The sequence below is a fragment of the Coregonus clupeaformis genome, chromosome 23, assembly GCF_020615455.1.
Source record: "Coregonus clupeaformis isolate EN_2021a chromosome 23, ASM2061545v1, whole genome shotgun sequence".
In the NCBI taxonomy this organism is placed as follows: Eukaryota; Metazoa; Chordata; class Actinopteri; order Salmoniformes; family Salmonidae; genus Coregonus; species Coregonus clupeaformis.
The window spans coordinates 27,668,158-27,691,592 of record NC_059214.1 but is presented as its reverse complement, the minus strand read 5'-3'; the positions used below and the strand labels follow the sequence as shown (position 1 = coordinate 27,691,592).

The 23,435-nt window shown below is 44.6% G+C and overlaps 1 protein-coding gene across 5 annotated transcripts in view; it reads left to right on the top strand.

Moving 5' to 3' along the window:
* Positions 1-23,435, top strand: part of sema5ba (sema domain, seven thrombospondin repeats (type 1 and type 1-like), transmembrane domain (TM) and short cytoplasmic domain, (semaphorin) 5Ba) — a 189,524-nt gene that overhangs the window by 15,191 nt on the left and 150,898 nt on the right. For all 5 annotated transcript variants that reach the window (XM_045206609.1, XM_045206608.1, XM_045206607.1 and 2 more), the window contains exon 2: positions 11,864-11,937. The gene's annotated coding sequence lies outside the window, so the exon portion shown is untranslated. The remainder of the gene's footprint in view (positions 1-11,863; positions 11,938-23,435) is intronic.

Here is a 23,435-nt window from a genome sequence, read left to right as displayed (position 1 = left end):
GTTACCCCACTGTGTCAAGGCAGTAAGCTAGGTTACCCCACTGTGTCAAGGCAGTAAGCTAGGTTACCCCACTGTGTCAAGGCAGTAAGCTAGGTTACCCCACTGTGTCAAGGCAGTAAACCAGTCATTACATGTATAATTCCCATGGGAATGCATAGTAGTTTCTGATTCAACGCTGCACTCCTCTATTGCATGGGCCAATTGAGTTTCTCCCCTCTCACCTCTAAACTGGGGTTTTTCCCAATTCTCACACCACACACACACACACACACACACACACACACACACACACAATGATGCGCCCTGCTGTGCCTCTGCTGGCGTAGAGCCCAGCCACCGAGCTACCCTCAGCAGTTAACAAAGCAGTGGTGATGGTGGCGGCCCGCTCTTTGACTTTGCCTCAACGCTCCTATTCATTAAGCTTTGGACAATGACAGAGTCTGCTTCTGTTTCTGCTGTGAGAGTAGTAAACAAGATGTTAAACAGGGGATTGTTAAAGACTCAGACAGCCAATTTCTGCCGGTCTTACACTGTGTTTAACTTCTCTACCTCCTTTGAGAAGTGCTATATCTATATGAAATAAGTAGAGCAAGGCAGGCCGTTACAATAACTGTTTAGTGGCCTTGTGTCATTTTGAAAGATTTACAATACTGACGTCAGTACTGAGTCAGAGATTTGGGCACTCTTACTGTTTGTTTATCTGTCTCGCTCCCATTGTTTTCCCGTTACTTAGTAGAAAAGTTCTTCATCACCCTCGCACAGTTAATGTGTATGTATTGCAAGCATAAAGTTCACATTATAATGAGTGATGTGATCCTCTCTTCTAGAACAGGTTCATAGAGAAGAATGGCCAGAGTGGTTCCTGGTTAATTGATTGATATCATCATTTTTATTTTTATTTTTATTTTACCTTTATTTAACTAGGCAAGTCAGTTAAGAACAAATTCTTATTTACAATGACGGCCTACACCGGCCAAACCCGGACGACGCTGGGCCAATCATACTAAAGGCTGTAGTTTATTCTGTCTGTCTTCCACAGAAAGGTGGGGCTTTAGGACAACAGAGACCAGTGATATACTGTATCAACTGGTTTGCAAGTCTTTTAGTGCCAGTCTAATCCCAGTAGGTCACTGTGACATAATTTCAACTAATTTAGCCCAGCTTCTCCTGTTGGGATCTCAGGGTTTGATGTTGAGATCAAACCTACTGTGGTGGGCATGGTGGAGATGGTGGGAGTATCCTGAAGAGGCTAGTCACCCACTGTATGTCATTGGATCTCCTCCTGGGCTGATGTAGATTTATGTATGGCAGTGTAAACTCTGCATTTATATCTCCATGCCAGTTAGGTCTCCTTCCCCCAAGTGTTGGGCCTGTGAAGTCTCAATTGTGACATTGACAGCATACGCTGATGCTAGACACCACACATACACTGAGTGTACAAAACATTAGGATATTTTACTTACTAATATTGAGTTGCATCCCCTCAGAACAGCCTCAATTTGTTGGGGCATGGACTACAAGGTGTTGAAAGCATTCCACATGTTGACTCCAATGCTTCCCACAGTTGTGTCAAGTTGGCTGGATTTCCTTTGGGTGGTGGACCATTCTTGATACACACGGGAAACTGTTGAGCGTGAAAAACCCAGCAGCGTTGCAATTCTTGACACACTCAAACCGGTGCGCCTGGCACCTACTACCAGACCCCGTTCAAAGGCATTTAAATATTTTGTCTTACCCATTCACCCTCTGAATGGCACACATCATGTCTCAATTATCTCAAGGCTTAAAAATCCTTCTCTAACCTGTGTCATCCCATTCATCTACACTGATTGAAGTGGATTTAACAAGTGACATCAATAAGGGATCATAGCTTTCACCTGGATTCACCTGGTCAGTCTATGTCACAGAAAGAGCAGGTGTTCCTAATGTTCTGAACACTCAGTACACACACACACATACATACATACATACATATATACATACATACACACACACACACACACATTCCTGCGCAAGTCTCATGCTGGCCCACCCTGTGTGGAGTACGTCCACGTTTGTCTGCGTGTGTGCCTGTGACCTGTGTGTGACGTGCCTGCGTGCTTGGGTGGTGGTGCCAAAATCAGTGATCTAGTGTCTCTGCTCAGCCCTCAGGGTCACTGCAACAGAAACCTGCCAGGACACTCTGACATTGACTAAAGGAGCCCACTCTTCTGTCATCTTCCTCTTCTATCCTCCTTCTCTTCCTTGTCTCCATTTCACTCTATCTCTCTTCCTCTGCCAGAAGTTGATTCACTTTTGTTGGGCTAGTTCAGTGATCTACACACCTGATGCAACTACTTTGGAATCCAAGTGAAGTGAAAACTTGTCAAAGGGGGAAAAGATTGCGTTCAAACAATTCCTCGATGAAAAACGATGATTTGTCACTCAGTCTTGTGGATTTCATAAGCTCTGTTGAACAGATAAATTATCATATATTTCTTTATCATAGAAATGTGCTTCTAATCTAATGGTGTTCGATTTGATGCGTGGTCATTTTGTATTGTTTTACTTGAATACTCTCGCCAACAGCAGTAATTGATGGCCCATGGTGATTTGTTACATCCTCCTGATCCACATGGTCTTACTTTAACTGTGTTCCATTTAGACTGAGGGTTTGTCTCAAAAGGGTATTTCCCATTTGGAACTCTATCCCCTATATAGTTAGTAGTGCACTACATAAGGAATAGTGTATCATTTGGGACACAACCTGACTGTTTTCCCTCTAAGCTAAGGGATTTAGACTATGGCATTAATTGCAGTCGTGTCTATTGGGGAAAGACAGTGGAGCACTGAGCACGTCCTCCCTTGGCTTTGAGTCCTTGTCTTTCTCTGACGGTAATTACTTATTGGATTGGCACTTTATTCAGTGGCTTCAATTACAATTTATTATTTCAGTGTTTCACATGGTTTATTAGGCTCAGGCAGTACTCCAGACAGGCAGCATAGACAGAGGATCTGTTTTAGAGGAGTAGTACCTATTTTTTATAAAGTAACTTAAATGGGGTTCTTCATTAATTGCAATAAGTGCAGCTTTGAGGAGGGGTGTGTCCCAAATGGCCCCCAATTCCCTATATAGTGCACTATATAATGAACCATATGGGCCCTGGTCAAAAGCAGTGCCGTATATAGGGATAGGGGGCCATTCGGGACAGATTGGAGAGCTGTGAGGTGACAGGTGGTGGTTTCATCTGGTCTGTGTTTGATAATCTGTGATCTTTAATCAGACAGACAATGGGAGGACGTGATTGAGTCGTAGAGAGAGAGAGAGAGTGTGTGTGTGTGTGTGTCTTTGCTGATGAAATCTCTGTGTTAATATTATATTACATTCCCCTCTGTGTTGTCGGTTTTATGCTCCACAGGGGATAAGTCAAGTCATAACTGTTGTTATCAGGAGAGAAGCTAATAAAGTTAGCTCCAAGAATGACATATTGTTTGAGCTTTTATACTGCAGCCATTATCAATCTTTTAAAGCCAGAGACAATTGGACACACGGGGGGCCAGTATGAAAAAAAAAAAGAATAACGTATGCACTAACTGTAAGTCGCTCTGGATAAGAGCGTCTGCTAAATAATGTTAAAAAAATTAAAAAAAATAAAAAATAAAATAAACAGAGACACTCCCATGTACTGAGACACACGTGCGGACACACACGATTGCCACGCGCGCGTGTGCACATGCACACACACACACACACACACACACACGCACACGCACACGCACACACACACACACACGCACACACACACACACACACACACACACACACACACACACACACACACACACACGCACACGCACACACACACATGCACACACACACACACACACACACACACACACACACACACACACACACACACACACACACACACACACACACACACACACATACCTTTCAGGCTCTTCGTCTATTTATTTGCCCCTTAGGATACGCTCTCTTTGAACACAGATGAATGGCCTCCTTTAGTATGTCACATATAATTTGAACCTGTCTCTTGGCTCGGGTATTCAATGTTAATTGCTAAGTGCTTTAATTTCAAGAGTTGTTAAGCAAACGACATGTATGACTGATGAGTCTCTGGCAGTAAACATCAAATTATTCAATCATTCCTCTTCTTTTTCCTTCACTCATTCAGAGATAAGTGAAGTTCTTCTGAAATGTCTGTGTTTTCATGTTCCATGCAGTTAACTGGAGAAGGCAATGGCACAAAGCATTGAATGGTTTGATGGTCCTCAAGCTGATGATGAATGGTGTTGAATTCTAGCTTGTGAAATGAAAAGAAAAGGAAAGGAATTGAGTCCCACGCCCTCAGTCTGATTTCTTCTCTGTTTCGCTCTGTCTCTGTCTGTCTGTCTCTTGCTGGTCTTTTTCTGTTTGCTCTGTTTGAACCACAGAAGTCCTCCCTCGCTATCTCCCAGTGGAGTTTACCCAAAGTGCTTTGTTTTTATTAAACAGAGTCAGACAGTCCTTCGCGTCTGAGTCCAGTCCGAGTCCACCTGAAGCCACCTTGAAGCCTTTTATATTATATAGTCCCCTGTAGCTCAGTTGGTAGAGCATGGCACTTGCAACGCCAGGGTTATGGGTTCGTTTCCCACGGGGGCCAGTATGAAACATTTATGCACTCACTAACTGTAAGTCGCTCTGGATAAGAGCATCTGCTAAATGATTACAATGTAAATATTACTTCGCCTCACTTCTTCCCACTTTCCCTCCTTTTCTGGCTGTCAGCTACAAAATCAGGTGAGTCTCTAAGACAACTGAGCGGCATGACTGAGTGGCAGAGGGACTACTACTGCGATAGGGAGGCCTAAGACCGTATTCATAGGACTGCTGATCAATATAATCACATTCATTATGATCTAAAAGGCAGCACTGATCCTAGATTAACACTCCTTCTCTGAGATGCTTTATGAATATGGGAGGGCCCTAAGCACATCATACATCAGATAGCTTAGGGGTCAGTGTGTGGCTTGGCTTGGATTTAGCTCCTAACACATTGATGGTGAGAGGTCACGTCAAACAGATCAGATCAAACTGTGGCAAGGCCAGAGCCATGTGAAGCTGTAAGGGCCTCTGGCCTGTGATCCAAAATGGATGCTATGGTGGGTGTTGGGTCAGGGCATGGAGAGAACTTTGTCTTAGGCCTATGTAGCAGATCTGAAGTCAACTGAGTGACAGGCTTTCCTCTTGTTCTGTCAGTTAGCACAGCTGGGCATGGAGGGAAAACGTAGTCTTAGGTCTGCTCTGCATAGGGCTGGCACAATTACCGTATAATTGTGTAACTGACAATTATGGATGAAAGCCGTCATGAAAATAAAATAACCATCGTAACGGTTGAATTTTTCAAAAAAACAGCTGCCTGGAGACGGGACGGCCAGGCATTAGTACAGTGGAGTCCATTTCAGCGGTAACATGGACTATGTACAACGTGATGAAACTTTGTTGCTCCTAGCTGAAACATGCAAAGGGTTGTAGCAAAAAAGTATTTGGTTGCCTAGGCAATGCCCCCCTCCATGCAACAGCACATCTCATGCAGTCAGGAGCGGATGAGAGGTGAAAATGTGCGTACAGTATATATAAACTCAGCAAAAACGTCCCTTTTTCAGGACCCTGTCTTTCAAAGATAATTCATAAAAATCCAAATAACTTCACAGATATTCATTGAAAAGGGTTGAAACATTGTTTCCCATGCTTGTTCAATGAACCATAAACAATTAATGAACATGCACCTGTGGAACGGTCGTTAAGACACTAACAGCTTACAGACGGTAGGCAATTAAGGTCACAGTTATGAAAACTTAGGACACTAAAGAGGCCTTTCTACTGACTCTGAAAAACACCAAAAGAAAGATGCACAGAGTCCCTGCTCATCTACGTGAACGTGCCTTTGGCATGCTGCAAGGAGGCATGAGGACGGCAGATGTGGCCAGGGCAATAAATTGCAATGTCCGTACTGTGAGACGCCTAAGACAGCGCTACAGGGAGACAGGACGGACAGCTGATCGTCCTCGCAGTGGCAGACCACGTGTAACAACACCTGCACAGGATCGGTACATCCGAACATCACATCTGCGGGACAGGTACAGGATGGCAACAACAACTGCCCGAGTTACACCAGGAACGCACAATCCCTCCATCAGTGCTTAGACTGTCCACAATAGGCTGAGAGAGGCTGGACTGAGGGCTTGTAGGCCTGTTGTAAGGCAGGTCCTCACCAGACATCACCGGCACAAACCCACCGTCGCTGGACCAGACAGGACTGGCAAAAAGTGCTCTTCACTGACAAGTCGCGGTTTTGTCTCACCAGGGGTGATGGTCGGATTTGCGTTTATCGTCGAAGGAATGAGCGTTACACCGAGGCCTGTACTCTGGAGTGGGATCGATTTGGAGGTGGAGGGTCCGTCATGGTCTGGGGCGGTGTGTCACAGCATCATCGGACTAAGCTTGTTGTCATTGCAGGCAATCTCAACGCTGTGCGTTACAGGGAAGACATCCTCCTCCCTCATGTGGTACCCTTCCTGCAGGCTCATTATGACATGACCCTCCAGCATGACAATGCCACCAGCCATACTGCTCATTCTGTGCGTGATTTCCTGCAAGACAGGAATGTCAGTGTTCTGCCATGGCCAGCGAAGAACCCGGATCTCAATCCCATTGAGCACGTCTGGGACCTGTTGGATCGGAGGGTGAGGGCTAGGTCCATTCCCCCCAGAAATGTCCGGGAACTTGCAGGTGCCTTGGTGGAAGAGTGGGGTAACATCTCACATCAAGAATGGGCAAATCTGGTGCAGTCCATGAGAAGATGGAGGAGAAGGAGGAGATGCACTGCAGTACTTAATGCAGCTGGTGGCCACACCAGATACTGACTGTTACTTTTGATTTTGTCCCCCCCTTTGTTCAGGGACACATTATTCAATTTCTGTTAGTCACATGTCTGTGGAACTTGTTCAGTTTATGTCTCAGTTGTTGAATCTTGTTATGTTCATAGAAATATTTACACATGTTAAGTTTTCTGAAAATAAACGCAGTTGACAGTGAGAGGATGTTTCTTTTTTTTCTGAGTTTATATATAAAAAAAGATGCACATTTGCTATTCAAATTATTATAACGGTGACTGCAGTCAATTGGCTGACCAATAACCATCATCCAAAATTCCATGACCGTCACAGCCCTAGCTCTGCATGTTCATTGCAAGTTCTCTGCAGACTCGGCTTCCCCTATGAGATGTGTTTCATCTGTACTGAATCCCCCTATAGTGAGGTACCGTGTGCCGCACTGCGTCCTCTTCTCCTTTCCACCCACTCTCTCTCCCAGGCGCAGGGGCCTTATTACGCCCTCAGTCGGGGTCATAATTACTGACGCTCCCCCTCCACTCCAGCTACGGCTGTTTCCAGGCCAGCAGTGGAAGGAAGGTAGGGAGAACAAAACAAGGCTGAGCGGTGTGGTGCCTGGTTCTCCCCTCCAGGTAGTCTCTCCTGGATCAATGTCCCACCTCCGCAACGTGTCGTGAATCTTCTTATCCCAGAGGCACTGTTTTATTCTGGGCCTCGCCTCAGTTCCTTGCATGCCTAGCTGGGAGAAAGATTGGCAAACATGAAACATTCTGATGATTGGGTCTGCAGCATATCAAACATGTTTCTATATCAGAGTTGTGTGCCTGATTGCTCCCGAGTGGCGCAGTGGTCTAAGGCACTGCATCTCAGTGCTTGAGGCGTCACTACAGACCCCCTGGTTCGATTCCAGGCTGTATCACAACCGGCCGTGATTGGGAGTCCCATAGGTCGGCGCACAATTGGCCCAGCGTCGTCCGGGTTTGGCCGGTGTAGGCCGTCATTGTAAATAAGAATATGTTCTTAACTGACTTGCCTAGTTAAATAAAAAAATATAAAAATTCAGGTCTGTGGGAAGCCTGAGGGAATGGAAAAATAAATGTTGGTATTGGAAGCCTTTCTTGTTAGTGGTTTTCAGCTATGTGGGGCAGAGAGGAGATGGTTAAAGGGATAGAGAGAGATGTAAAAATCATAATGGAGATTTAATTACTACATAACATAGGTGATTTGTGTCAGTGTGGGGGATTTGATCTGTGTCAAGGTTACCCTGACTCCAAGTCCATCGCTGTATCAACTCTCCATTGGGCTTCTTCCAACAGCAGATAACCAAGCCTGCAGACGATACAAGGCTGAAATAACATGTGGATCAGTGAGCCTGATAATAGTTTTACCTAAGGTAAACCAGTCACTACAGTCACCACATAATAATCAAACAGTCCACCTGCCCCTCAAGGCCCAAAACAAACTGTAATCAAACCAGCCCCTCTCTCAGCAGTGCTGTTGTAATGTTTACTCAGCTAGCACACTCCTGTAATCAGTAGCTGTTTGTCTGAGAGACGCTGTCTGTCTGAGAGACGCTGTCTGTCTGAGAGACGCTGTCTGTCTGAGAGACGCTGTCTGTCTGAGAGACTCTTACCTTCGTTACCTCATGCAAAGATTGGCCTTTCACAGGAAACACAGTAGTAGTAGTGCTTTTCTCTCAACTTTAAAAAAAGTACAGTTTTAATCCTGCTGTATAATCCAGGCATCTGTGATGATGCAGATAGGAAACATTGAAATGAATTTGATTTTGTTTATCTGGAAACAGTTGTGTATTGGCTGGTTGGTTTTTAGAGCTGCCTGTGTGTATGTATGTGTGTTTGTGCATGTGTGTGTGTGTGTGTGTGTGTGCGTGTGTGTGTGTGTGTGTATGTGTGTGTGCATGCGTGTAGCTGCAGACTGAGGCTGCCATGGCTGATGCTAATACCTCAGGGTGCTCTAATGGTTCCGCTATTTAATTACTACAGAGTGCCACTTCAGTCTCCTGTGTTTGTGTGTGTATGTGTGTGTATGTGTGTGTAAGTGCTCCAGTCTCCAGCCCAATAACACACACTCAAGTGGAGAAACAGAAACACACAAGGCACTAGGGGGGTTTTACTTAGCCAGTCTGAACACGGCTCTCTCTGTATCCACAAGCTCAGACTTGTTGTCGACGCTCTCTCACTCACTCATTCACTAGTGACTGTGGTTACACAAGTTTACACAAGTTTATAATTGAGCTCCTATCTTTTACTGCCTGTGAGCTCAAGAGAGGAGACAGAGCGAGAGAAAGGGAGCGGGAGAGAGGGAAAAAGAGAGAGATAGAGAGCCCTCAGTTCCATAGTTCTGTCAAGGTGTGACCGTTGGTTTCAGTGGTGGTTAGCTAGAGCACACTGCTGTCAAGAGCTTTGATGAAGGGCTAGAGACATCTGAAACTGGGCTGGAAACTATGTTCCTCTGCCAACACAGACAGGCGACTGTCTGAGATATAGGACTCCGTTTTACAGGGACAGACCACTGGGAGGGAGAATAGAAGAATAGGGTAATGTATAACTTCCCCTGTCAGAGTGATACCATGGTTTTAGGTTGTGGAAGCTAAGACGCTGGCTGCGTCCCAATTCAAATTCACTATGTAGGGAATATGGTGTCATTTGGGACGCAGAGGCTGTCTACCTCTGTCAGGCTGACCTTTTTAAAGCAGCGTCTCTCTGTGTGTTAATGGTTTTATTGAGCGTGGCCCTCTGATGCGGTCATCTCATCTCAGCTCATCACATCATCCTGATCTCCCAGCTCTCAGCCTTCTGGACCAGTCTTATTATCTACTCTCTAATTACTATCCCTCTCTTTCACTCTTTCACTCTTTATTTGGCACACTCTATCTCTCCATCCCAGCTCCCTGAATTTAGCTTTGCACTTTCTCCCTCTCTCTGTCTTTCTCCCTCTCTCTGCTCTCTCTCTCTCTTCCTCTCTTTTTCTTTCTCTCTTCCACCTTCCCTCTTTCCCTCCCACCCTACCTCCCTCTCGCTCTCCAGTTTCTCTACAGAAGACTGTGACCTCCAGGCAGGTATTCAGGGAGGACTCAGGGAGAACTCTAAAACTTTTAAACCCTGTGCCCAGCTGGCACGTCACAGGCAGGCTAACTGCAGCTCTGTCTCTGTCCTCCTCTAATCTTAATTAAGTCCTTCACTGACTGCCGCTCCTCTCCTCCTTCATCAGTTTGGGAGGCTGTGTGTGTACCGATGGGGCCGTGGTGCTGTTGGATGGTGCCCTTAGGAGATCTGAGGAGGCCAAATGGAATGTGTGTGGATTGATAATGCCCTGAGTCAGTCAGACTGACTGAGCAGTGAACAGGTCAAACTAATTGGTCTGACATATGTCGGTACTTTCCTCAGACTTTCATATCCATTAACCTTTATATAATCTTCATGCACCGGCTCCCTGTCCAAGTAAAGAAGTAAAGTCTGAGGGCAGTCCGAATGGCTGTATGGGAGTAGAATTTATTCTCCATTAAGACCATGAGTTATGTTTGTCTATGAGTCCCAGACTGTTTTAAAGACCCTCCACGGTGAGTTTAATAAAGGAAAACCCAACATACAATGTGTAAGATCATTCATTATCGTGTTAATTTCTAACCACTAAATAAGCATTTCATTCACATTGCCTTGATTTCCTATTGCCCCACATTGAGTCTATTGCATTCCTGCTGGACCGTGTTACAGTGTGTGAGCATTGTAATCGTGCAGGGTACAGTGGCACCAGGCTCCCAACAGGGGACAGAACATGGACATTTCTCCAATTAAGACCAAAGTGGAGCCTCTGGTGCTGTGATTTACACCACTTATTTAGCATGCTGTGATTTTAATTGGGATTTTAAGTGGTATCCCACCACAACCAATCCTCTCCATCACTCTGGTTCTGCATGAATGGTTGGATGTGTTTGTGATCTGGATTCAGTGGGGTAGTCTGATGGTGGAGAACATATCCCCTCTAGTCCTGTCCCGCTGTGAGCCGTTGTTTCAGAGGTGGGAGGTGGCGATAAGAATGAGGTGAATCAGCACACTTCTCTTAACAGTTTCCATTAGCATTCTAGTCAATCTCACAAATATTTGTTTCTAGACATGATGTGCATGTTTGTCTAAGAGTTTGTCTCAGTCTGTCTCTCTGTGTGTCTGTGTGTGCATGAATAATTGAGAGAGTGAGAGGGAAAGAGAGAGAAAAAGAAAGGAAGATACAACATTTGACAGTGGCTGAAGAGAATAGGTTAGACACAACCAATGTTAAAGCCCTAACCCCTGTTCATCTTTGTATTTGTGAGAATTCTCTGCCCTCTTGATTTGGTGGAAGAGAGAGAGCAGTAGGCCACGTTGACGCTAGGATGTGGGTGCTTGCCTTGTGCAGCCATAACATTCCTGCCACTGTCTGTCTGTAGTTGTGCTGCCTACATCCAAATTCAGGATCTGTGTCCATAGCAAATCCTCCAGACATCCCTATTTGCATTGGTCCACCTGTTTTTGTGTTTGCTCCCTAATAAGGATATTATAACTAAGTCCTCAGAACTAGCAGAGAAGCAGGCATCAATCTGCAATTTATCGTCATGGCTCCACACTCTAGCTACGGGAACTTTCTCAAAAACGGTATGTGCAGATCCATCTTTTCCCAGACCCCCCCACCCACCCCCCACAGCCCATGAACATAAGAAACGCCCTCTCCCCTCCATTAAAAAGTTGGCGGTTTGTTTACAAGAGTGTGAGTGGTTCTTTGTGGCACTGCACACCACTTATGGGAAGGAGGTGAACGACTAGTGTGAATTGAAAGACTCACCCCTCCCCCTTCTATTTCTCTCTCTCTCCTCTCTTCTCTCTCTCTCTCTCTCTCTCTCTCTCTCTCTCTCTCTCTCTCTCTCTCTCTCTCTCTCTCTCTCTCTCTCTCTCTCTCTCTCTCTCTCTCTCTCTCTCTCTCTCTCTCTCTGAAATAGGTATCTAAAGGATAGAACAGCCCTCTCAGCCAATCCCTGTAGCCACAGGACCATGTGCCAGTGATGACTAGCTGGTGAGTACTATTCTTAGTTTCCTCAAAACTTGATTGTCCATTTTTGGGTTAAAATGGAAATGTATCTTTGGCTTACAGGCATATCTTCCTATTTTATTATTCTGGTAGAAAGCAGGGAATGTCCTTTATGTCTGTTTTATGCCCTCACTCCTCAAACTGATCATGTATTTTCTATAGTATATGGCTCATTAGACAAAGTCCTCTCAAACTCTCCAGCCTACACTTTTTGTTACGCTTTTGTAGAAGTTTTTGGGTTGTGATTGATCTTGGTATTGGTTTTGTTTGGTACGTGTGTATATTAGATTGGACAGCGTTTAGTTTCCGACTCCGTCCCACACGTCCCCTACGTCCCCTTGTCCCATACCTCTGAGATCATTGGACCCAGTGGAGACCAAACGTAGGAAGCTCAAAGCCATCTATCATTCCTTCTCTCTCACTCTATTTTTACCCTCCCCCTCTTCTCTACAGCCCCTGTAGTAAATTGCCTGAGGCAGGGAGCCTTTTATCTAAAATCCCTTTATTCTAACTCAGAAAAGGAGTGTTTTGAAAAGAGGAGCGTGGTGATGATGGAGAGATGGAGAGAGGAGGGGTGAAACCTGTTATTCAATCCTGTTAATGGTGAAGTTCTCTCGCCTACAGCTCCTCTCTCCTCTGTCTCTTTCCTCTCTCTCACTCTCTTCTCTCCTCCACCCCACAAAGAGTGTTTGGCGGCAGGTGTCACGGTTTCGGGCGAGGCTGCCTCTCTCCCTTGTTCGGGCAGGTTTCGGCGTTCGTCGTCTCCGGAATTCTAGCTGCCACCGTTGTATGTTCTATGTTTCCTGTTTGATTAGTTTTGTCTGTTAGCCACACCTGTCTTGCGTTATGTCTCATTAAGCACCCTATTTAGTTTCCCTGTTGTTAGTATAGTGTTGTGTGTAATTGTTTCGTGTCAGGTGTTTGTGCGTAACCTGTGTTTTCGGTACGCCAGTTCTATTAGCTTCCTCCTCGGTTGAGGAGAGTTTTGCGCTCTGTGTTTGTGCGCTCGTGTGTGACGCCTGTGTGCGTCTGTTTGGCCTCAGGCCGCCTTTTGGATTATTTTTGCTCAAGTAAAGTCTTGTTGGACTGTACATCTGCTTCTGCGCCTGATTCCACACCACACCATTTCAACACCCGTGACAGCAGGCGGGAGTCCACCAGGAACTTCGTCTAATTGGCTCTATGTGGGCTAATCAAAGAATCAAAGCTCAGAGGTGATGTGTTAAAAAAAAAACAGCCTGTGATATCTTCTCTCTGCTCCTCTCCAAGAATGCGGAAGTTTATGTAATAGATTTATGTAATAGATAAGTGTACTGTATGCAGCTATCTGTTATTTATCTTCTAAAAGCTTTTTATTGAGATAGTTATTTATGTAAGGTGAGGATTGAGGAATGGGTTTTTTTCAGGTGCCAGAGAGGTTGCTTCCTTTGAGTGTAGAAAGAATGCTTGCCCAGGAAGTAAAGATTTGAGCTCATTGAACACCTAAAGCTTCAGACGCCAACTTTCCAACTACCTCACCCAGTTGTCATGATGAGGCGCATGGGCCAACTCTGTAGAAAGTCTACCCTATTGAAAGCCTTTTTGGCTGGCACTCGCTTCTATTGCATTTTATAATTCCCTTCTCCTCTGTTGCTCTGATTTGCCCAGCTTGATTAGATTTGTGCCCCAAATGTTTCCCCAAACCCTGTCAGTGGACCAGAAATGCCCCATCCCATTTGGGCCTTGTGTAAAAGCTTGTGAAGAAGCTCCTTTCTGTTTGTTGTTTGCATTGTCCTCCTTTGTCCTCCTTTCTCCCAGATCTATGTGGACTATCTGAAGCCTGAGGAGCACGGGCCGTGTTAACGTGTTTTCCCTCCTCTTCCCGCTGTTGTTTGCTGATATTTAGTTCAGGATGACAACGAGCTGGAAGAAAACAAGCAGCTTTTCAACTGTGAATGGAGGGAGGATATAGGGAGGATGGAGGGAAAGAAGACCCAGTTTAAGGGCTCATCTCAACTGTAGTCCAGGGCTATGTCCCAAATGGCACCCTGTAGCTCAGTTGGTAGAGCATGGCGCTTGCAACGCCAGGGTTGTGGGTTCGTTTCCCACGGGGGGCCTGTATGAAAATGAAAATGTATGCACTCACTAACTGTAAGTCGCTCTGGATAAGAGCGTCTGATAAATGACTAAAATGTAAATGTATAGTGCACTACTTTTGACCAGAGCCCTATGTGCACTATAAAGGAAATAGGATGCCAATTTGGAGGCGCCCCTGGCCTTAAAGACTATGTCTGTTATTGACCCCCAGGCGATTTAAAGAGAGCGTCATTATCCCTAGCAAATTACCACATCGCCTTTGTCGGTCAGCTATGGTATATTAGTGTGCCTTAAAAACGTGGCCTAGCGCTGTCCATTCAGGGGACAAAGAGAGGGGCCTCTGGCAGAACCTTTGCCGGTCACACAGAGGAGCCATTCACACGAGACGGAGGATCGCAGGGAGTCTTACCAATGATGAGCTTTGGTTCTTTACTTACACAACCATGAAAGGTTCGCTGCATCTAGCCACCCCAGTGACTTCCACAGCTTCATCTAGCCACCCCAGTGCCTTCCACAGCTTCATCTAGCCACCCCAGTGCCTTCCACAGCTTCATCTAGCCACCCCAGTGGCTTCCATAGCTTCATCTAGCCACCCCAGTGTTTTCCACAGCTTCATCTAGCCACCCCAGTGGTTTCCATAGCTTCATCTAGCCACCCCAGTGGCTTCCATAGCTTCATCTAGCCACCCCAGTGCCTTCCACAGCTTCATCTAGCCACCCCAGTGGCTTCCATAGCTTCATCTAGCCACCCCAGTGGCTTCCACAGCTTCATCTAGCCACCCCAGTGGCTTCCATAGCTTCATCTAGCCACACCAGTGGCTTCCACAGCTTCATCTAGCCACCCCAGTGGCTTCCACAGCTTCATCTAGCCACCCCAGTGGCTTCCATAGCTGCATCTAGCCACCCCAGTGCCTTCCACAGCTTCATCTAGCCACCCCAGTGCCTTCCACAGCTTCATCTAGCCACCCCAGTGCCTTCCACAGCTTCATCTAGCCACCCCAGTGGCTTCCATAGCTTCATCTAGCCACCCCAGTGGCTTCCACAGCTTCATCTAGCCACCCCAGTGGCTTCCACAGCTTCATCTAGCCACCCCAGTGGCTTCCATAGCTTCATCTAGCCACCCCAGTGGCTTCCACAGCTTCATCTAGCCATGTGAGTTATGATAGAGGTGAGGATTTTATGTGGATGATGTCTTTGAACAGTGTAGGTTTGGATGTATGTGACCAATCACCTGGGTTTACAGGTCAGTCAAAGTGATTGGACAGGTTCAGATCCATCTACTTTCTATCCATGATGAAGTGCTTGTAGTCCTCATGGGGTACAGTGTTTGGCCCCTCTCATTCATTCAGTATTCAGAATTTCAGACATTGCCGAAGACTTGCAGCATCAAATGTCTTTATCTATCAATTATTTATTGTCTGCTTTGACTGATCTTGAGCCTTGCATTGCATACACAATATGCAATCACTTACGAGATTCTGATGAAGATACAAAAAAAAACAGATCACACAGAACTGCCTTTTTTAAATTTTGTATGGGCCTGGAGGATTACGATCAGGAGGTGATGCAGAGCGTCTTGGTTTTCTCAGAGGAACATTTCATCACTCCTCTAACATTGTTTTCTTCTTTATGAACTACGTCTCTCTCCAGCAGTAAATGAGAATAGAGGGAGGGCTTTTGTCTATGGGCCACGATGGGGCCACGGAGCCCGTAAATCAGCTCCTCTCTCTGGGTCATTAAGTTGGCAGCTCCCCTGGTCCTCTTGTCCTCCGGATCTTTACCATCCTCCCTGGCCCTGGATCAGCAGCCAGAAGAGAGCAGTGGCTAACTGGCTAATGATTAGCTGTCCTGTCCTCAGCAGTTCTGATGTGCCATTACTGCAGGATGGGAAAGGCTATGAAAACATATACATCAGCTTGGACATTCTCTCTGTAGGACTCTTGTGAGAGTTATTCCATATTGGACTGATTGCGATGTTTAGAGCTGGTGTCTTAAGCTGACAGTGAGGATAACTGCTGGAAGTGGATTTGAATGTAGTGATTAATAATGTAATGGTTTATGTCTGTGTATATATGTTTATTGGTATGTGTGTGTGATTAAACACAGGACCTGAACGGTTTTAAAACTTGTCGTAATTGGAAGTAAATGCCTGTATACAGGTTACTTTGTGTGTTAGTGAATCTGTCAAACAGTATTTTTTTCTCTTTCAGTTGAAAGTACATTTTACATTTTAGTCACAGAGCGACTTACTGTTAGTTCGTTCATCTTAAGATAGCTAGGTGGGACAACCACATATCACAGTCATAGTAAGTCAAATGATGGTTCAGTCTGAGGCCGGTAGGGCTGAGTGAGTCTGAGAGAAAGATGATTGGAAATCCTGAGAGTGAGAAAGAGCAGAGCAGGACTGGTGTTTTGGATAATTATTGTAATCTGTGTGCTCTATAAGGAAACCATATAATCACCTTTACTCTCAGTATAGACATTCCTGCCATGTGAACATTAATTTATTTCAATTCTCTACAGTCTTGTTAGAATACAATGGAATGGTAACGATTCTTTAGTGCTGTCTTGTCCATTTATAAACAATTATTTGCCACCAATGTGGTTAGATGTCGATAATGTGCAATTACGACTTGATCTTTGGAAGGAGGCGTGTGATTGGCTCAGAATATTTGACATGAACTCTGACTACAATCCTCAAGATCATCTAACAGCATTGAACATTCACAGGCATGATGCTCCAACAGGTCTGGTCACATGACTTCAGAGGCTTTGTCTGAACTTAAACCAAAATCTAGACTGCTCTCTCTCTCTCGCTCTCTCTTTCTCTCTCTGTCTCTCACTGGGTCTCTCGGGTTCCTCCAGATCCCTGAGAATTGTGGGAAATGGAGCAACGAAGCACCAAACCCTCGGCCCAGCCAGATGTCAATTACTCCCATAATCCTGTGTTTTTGCTTAATCATTCAGGAATTATAGAGCTGGCCTCTCATGTAGCGGTATACACACAGTACACCTCATCTTAGAGAGGAGCCAGAGGGTCTGTGTTCTGGAGCTCCTTTTTCTCTCTCTCTCTTTCTCTTTCTCTCACTCTCTCTCTCTCTCTCTCTCTCTCTCTCTCTCTCTCTCTCTCTCTCTCTCTCTCTCTCTCTCTCTCTCTCTCTCTCCATCCTCTAGTTGGTCTGAGAGAGAGAGAGAACAAATAACTTTCATTTTGAGTTAAATAAGCATCATTATTATAAATCACTTCCTATCAAAGATAGAGCAAAAAACATCAATACCAAAAATAAATTGGGATTTTTCTTCTTAGAACACAATCAAACCAAACCGGTCGCTGTTCCGTCACATCCTTTTCACACTTGAAGAACAATAGGTTTGATTAGTACTACTTGAGAAACCCCCCAACGCTATTTCTATCACTTCTATTTCCATTTCAAATATGTATTAGGAAGCGGTGCTGCTCGTGGCAACATCATTTCGCTGAGTCTACCTTGAAGATAGATGACTTGAGAGAGCCTGTATGTACATCCTATATCTCACATCCAAGTGAGCTCCAAAAGTATTGGGACAGTGACTAAACACTTCTACATTAATGTGGACGCTACCATGATTACGGATAGTCCTGAATGAATCGTGAATAATGATGAGTGAGAAAGTTACAGACGCACAAATATCATACCCCCAATAACAGGGGAGGTTAGCATTTTTTTGGGAAGTTTCAAGGAGACTTTAAAGGTGAGGTGGGCAGTGGTGAAAGATGCAGAGATGGGAGGATCTGAGGTGCCACCCTCCTCCTCATATCCTCTCTTATCTTCTCCATGGTTGCACAGAGATGTCTAATACTTCTGACAGACTTCAGAAACAAGCCAGTGGCAGTGTTCCAAAATGTGCACTTTCGTTCTGTGTTCTCCCGTTCTTTCAAAGGTGATCTTCCAAGAACACCTGAGAGAGTATACTGTCTAGTATGGGAGAACGCAGAGCGCTTAAAATCTGTTACGTTTTAAATGTGCTTCTGCGTGACCTCTAACCTAAACAGGAAACCGCATCATCACGCAGCTGGCATCAACAAAGCTAGCTTTTATGCTAGCTAGCTACGTCTGTTTACATTGTAGCCAATGTAGCAGCGTGAGCAACTAGTGCTAGCAATTCAGTGAACAACTATCCCAGAATGGAAATATTTAACATGAATAACAAGTAAACAAGTAACAGAATCGATTTTCTCAGTACCTGTTAGTTAGTGAGTTAAGCTACACCGACCAGAATAATTGTATGTGGGGTCCTCCTCTCGCAAATTGCAGGTAAGCTTTCATGCATTGTACAGAGGCTGAAGCAAAAAAAAAATAATTGCTTACTGTTTAAGAATGATAAAGAGGCAGAGTAGTGGTGTTTCACTGTGAAGCTAATATTGCATTGCATTAGGACTGCTGGTGTTTTATTTCCAATTAGCAGGCTTGCGTTGTGAAAAATTCATACAACTATAACACCAAATGCCTATTATTAAATGACACTGATGTGCAAGATAGCTTGGTTTTATATTCATCTTATGCATTGATAACTAATGTTGATAGGCGATATGATACAATCTAACTAGATTAGAAGGCCTAGGGTACTTCATCCTAATGTAAGCTAAATGTATGGGATACAAAACAAATATTGGGATATTATAAAGGAGAGCATGTCCAATTTAATTATATGGATGCAAGTCAAACAGGAATATATATTTAATTAAATGAATACACCATTGTAATATTATAAATGCCTTTCTTTCTCCTTGCAGGGGAATAGACAGATGAACTGCAGCCCCCAGATACCCAAGCCTCAAAACCAGAACAGTGGGGAAACATCAACACTTGTCATTTTGAATAAATATGAACTCTATTGGTTTTCCTGTGACACAGTCCATCATAACAAAAGAAGTCAAGTTGTATTTGTCATATGTACAGGATACACATGGTCCAACATATGTACAGGATACGTAAAGGTTCCTTCTTGACAATGCAACAACAATAAGAAATATTAAAATATAAGAATACGAACAAAGTAAATGGCTTACTAGAATAGAATAAACATTTTAGCTTCCCAAAGTGAGGGACATCAGGGAGATTAACATTCATATGCTTGTTCAGTACATGAGGGCAAATTCTGTCATGACAGCCACATGTTCTTTTATACATAGGACAGGAGTTTACAGGTTTTTGTTCCAGCCCTTCACTAACACCTCATTCAACTAATTGTGATCTAAATTGTAGAACATGAATAGTTGAACATGGTGTTTGTGCTGGGAAGGAATAAAAACGTGTACACAGTGCAGTACCCTGGGGCAGAAATCACCCACGTCTTTATTTTAGAATGAGCTTCAAATGTTACAATGAGCTCACAATTCTGCATGATAGAGACTAACGTGTGGATTTACTTCTACAGTGATGTTGCACACGGCCGAATAAACTCCTGACTAAACTCCTGGGATAGGGTGACTTTCCTGGTGGACGGGAGGTTCCCAAGTTCTTTACATCTGTCTGGGTGATGGGGTGGGATGTGCTTCAACCTGAGGAGAACAGAGCAGAAACATAAGGCCGAGTGGGGAGAAATTAACCTCACTGCTCAAATTTCAGTGCTGGTTTAAGTTGGTGAGAACCACAACTACCTTTGTTAATGTGCAATGTTTTCTAAACAGTTTTGCACATTCATAGCCTTAAGTGGTCACAGATTTACTTTTAATTGATAATTTCATTATTCAAAACATTTTCTTTATATGCAATGGTGAAACACAAGAGGGGAAAGTGACAAAAAGAAAGTTAACAAACGTTAGGTAAACAGACACTGCATGCATGTATTGACTGATTGTCGGTAAGAGTGGGGTGTGCCCGACTACACAAGAGGCAATGTGTAAACACACAACAAAAGAGTTCCAAGTTTCAGATGCTTTTACTTTAGCTTTTAGTTTCTCTGGCTCTCTATTCCACAAGCTGTTCAGGCAAGAGGGTGGTTAAAGATGACTGCCACCTGTAGTCTCTTGCGCCGCCCGCGGTGTGGTCTCACTGGCAGAGTCCGTAACTCTCCTTCTGAGGAGTCTGTGGAAGTAGCACGAAACTCAGTGTAAGTGGGAGAGTAGGCACGCTCTGGCTGTCTTCCTAACTGCTCCACTTCAGTGATGTCCAGCCTGCACTCTTGTGCCAGTCAGTTGATTAGGGAATGCCTTGGAGGTGTGCTGATTAGGAATCCTGCACAGGTGTGTTGGGTGAGCAGAGCTGTGGCGCTGTCTTCAGCTGGCCTGGTGCTGAAGGTAATGCAGCCTTCCACAGTGCTGAACTGAGTGCCGCTGTCCACTGTGCAGTGCCACACTGATCATGTAAAAATGCACAAGTAACTTGGCTGGCTAGCAAGCCTAGATTGAACAGAACATAGCTAGCAGCATTTCCTACATTTTTAATCGGGCACAACTGTTTTGTACTGCCAAGCCAATGACATGGAGTGAAATGAACGCATCAGTTGCCATCTGTCCCTTGCTAAATTTGTCATTAGCTGGCTAGCAAGTTCACCAATTCAGAGAATAAAAAACTGTCCGGTTCTTCACAATTGACGCTGCTGATTTTACGATTAGTTTGTTTAGTTGTTCATCCCTAAACAGCTGATAACCAGGACGAGATTGCCTGCTAGCTAGCCATCACGTCCGACAAGCTAACTTAGCTTGTCTAGTGGGCTGATAAACAGCAGTGACTCAACATTTTAATTCAAAATTCATATGAAAGTAGTTTGTTGAACATTTTAACATAATTTGGTGAATATGTAAACATAATATTACATTTTACAAAGTTATTCCTTTTTCCTTAGGAATATTTTCTCTCAAGCGGAGATTTCAGTCTGCCATTAATTCACAAGTTTTTTGATTTTTTTGTGTGTTACAGCAGCATGCTTTGTTCAGGTCTAAAGTTGATATTAAGTCACGGGGAATCTAAAGCTACATTCTTCTTCAAGGCACCCCATATAATGAATGTAATGATTTAATCTATATTTGATCATAAATATCATGTCGAATGACTTTAAATACTGTAAGATTATCTGCACTGTATTTTCCCCACCAAAGTCATATAATTAGGCATTGATGTGGAAGGAACCATGTCAGCCAATAGAATTTTGGAGACCATTCCCCTCTGTGTAAAGTACCCTCAGAAAAGTCCCTCCCCTCAAATCAAACATGTCCTCTCTATATAAAATACTTCCAGATAAGCCCCTTCTTTCAAATCGTGAAAAGTGTGATGTGAAGCCATTGATCACTTATGTAGGCCTACATTCAGAAATACACCCAGTCCTCTGTTTCTGTAAAGGAAGTTGGAAGTTGGCGTTCTCACCAAATTAATTACTCTGAGGTTTGGGACTGGCTAGCTGAGGACTCAAAGCCTTGTATTCTCTCTCTCTCTCTCTCTCTCTCTCTCTCTCTCTCTCTCTCTCTCTCTCTCTCTCTCTCTCTCTCTCTCTCTCTCTCTCTCTCTCTCTCTCTCTCTCTCTCTCTCTCTCTCTCTCACACTGAGCCGTGTGGTTCTTTTGTGTCTCCCTGTGTTAACCTCAGCAGGACCGACTGACAGACAGGCCTTATTAGCTTGGCTCTCTCTGTGGTTATGTTGCCGTCAGAAAACCTTAAACGCATAAAGTACTCAGTTTATAACCTTTACAATGGCTTGAGAAAGGGAAAAAGATACATGATTGTATTTTGGGAGAGTTAGGCTGTGTCCTAAATGGCACCCTATTCCCTTCATAGGGCCCTGGGTCAGATGGTTTAGATCCTTTCCTCTTTAAGGTTGCAGCCCTTATCATTGCAGAGCTATCTCTCACCTTTTTAACCTGTCTCCTCTCTGGGGAGGTTCCCAGTGCCTGGAGGGCAGCCATGGTGCATCCTTTATTTAAAGGGGAGATCAAGCTGATCCTAACTGTTATAGACCAATTTCTATCTTGTCCTGTTTATCAAAACTGCTGGAAAAACTTGTCAACAATCAACTGACTGTCTTTCTTGATGTCTATAGTATTCACTCTGGTATGCAATCTGGTTTCCACTCAAGTTATGGATGTGTGCACTGCATCGCAGCTGGCTGTGACTGGGAGCCCCATGGGGCGGTGCACAATTGGCCCAGCGTCATCTGGGTTAGGGGAGGGTTTAGCCGGGGGGCTTTCCTTGGCTCATCACGCTCTAGCAACTCCTTGTGGTGGGCTGGGCACCTGCAAGCTGACTTCAGTCATCAGTCGAACAGTGTTTCCTCCAACACATTGGTGCGACTGGCTTCCGGGATAAGCGAGCAGTGTTTTAAGAAGCAGCGCGGCTTGGCGGGTCATGTTTCGGAGGACGCATGTCTCGACCTTCACCTCTCCCGAGCCCGTTGGGGAGTTGCAGCGATGAGAAAAGATCGTAACGACCAATTGGTTATCACTAATTTGGGGAGAAAATGGTGTAAGAAATAGAATAAAATAAAAATGTATAATAATGTGTTATGGATGTGTCACTGCAACATTAAAGGTCCTAAATTATGTTACCACTGCCCTTGACTCTAAGCAATGTTGTACTGCTATTTTTATTGACTTGACCAAAGCTTTTGATACGGTAGACCATTCCATTCATGTGTGTTGGCTAAGGAGTGTTGGTGTCTCAGCCACTGCCTGTCACCAAGGGAGTACCCCAAGGCTCGATCCTAGGTCTCCAATCTTCTCAATTTACATCAACAACATAGCTCAGGCAGTAGGAAGCTCTCTCATCCATTTATATGCAGATGATACAGTCTTATACTCAGCTGGCCCCTCCCCGGATTTTGTGTTAAACGCTCTACAACAAATATTTCTTAGTGTCCAACAAGCTCTCTCTGTCCTTAACCTTGTTCTGAACACTTCCAAAAGAAAGGTAATGTGGTTCCACCGATGCGATTACTACCTCTGAGGGTTTAGAGCTTGAGGTAGTCACCTCATGCAAGTACTTGGGAGTATGGCTAGACAGTACACTGTCCTTCTCTTAGCACATATCCAAGCTGCAGGCTAAGGTTACATCTATACTTGGCTTCCTCTATCGTAATCACTCCTCTTTTACCCCAGCTGCCAAACTAACCCTGATTCAGATGACCATCCTAGCCATGCTAGATTACAGAGATGTAGTTTATAGATCGGCAGGTAAGGGTGCTCTCGAGTGGCTAGATGTTCTTTACCATTCGGCTATCAGATTTTCCACCAATGCTCCTTATAGGACACATCACTGCATTCTATACTCCTCTGTAAACTGGCCATCTCTGTATACCTGACGCAAGACCCACTGGTTGATGCGTATTTATAAAACCTTCGTATGCCTCACTCCCCCCTATCTGAGATACCTACTGCAACCCTCATCCTCCACATACAGTACAACTGTCACGCCCTGGCTCTGGGGACTCTTAAATG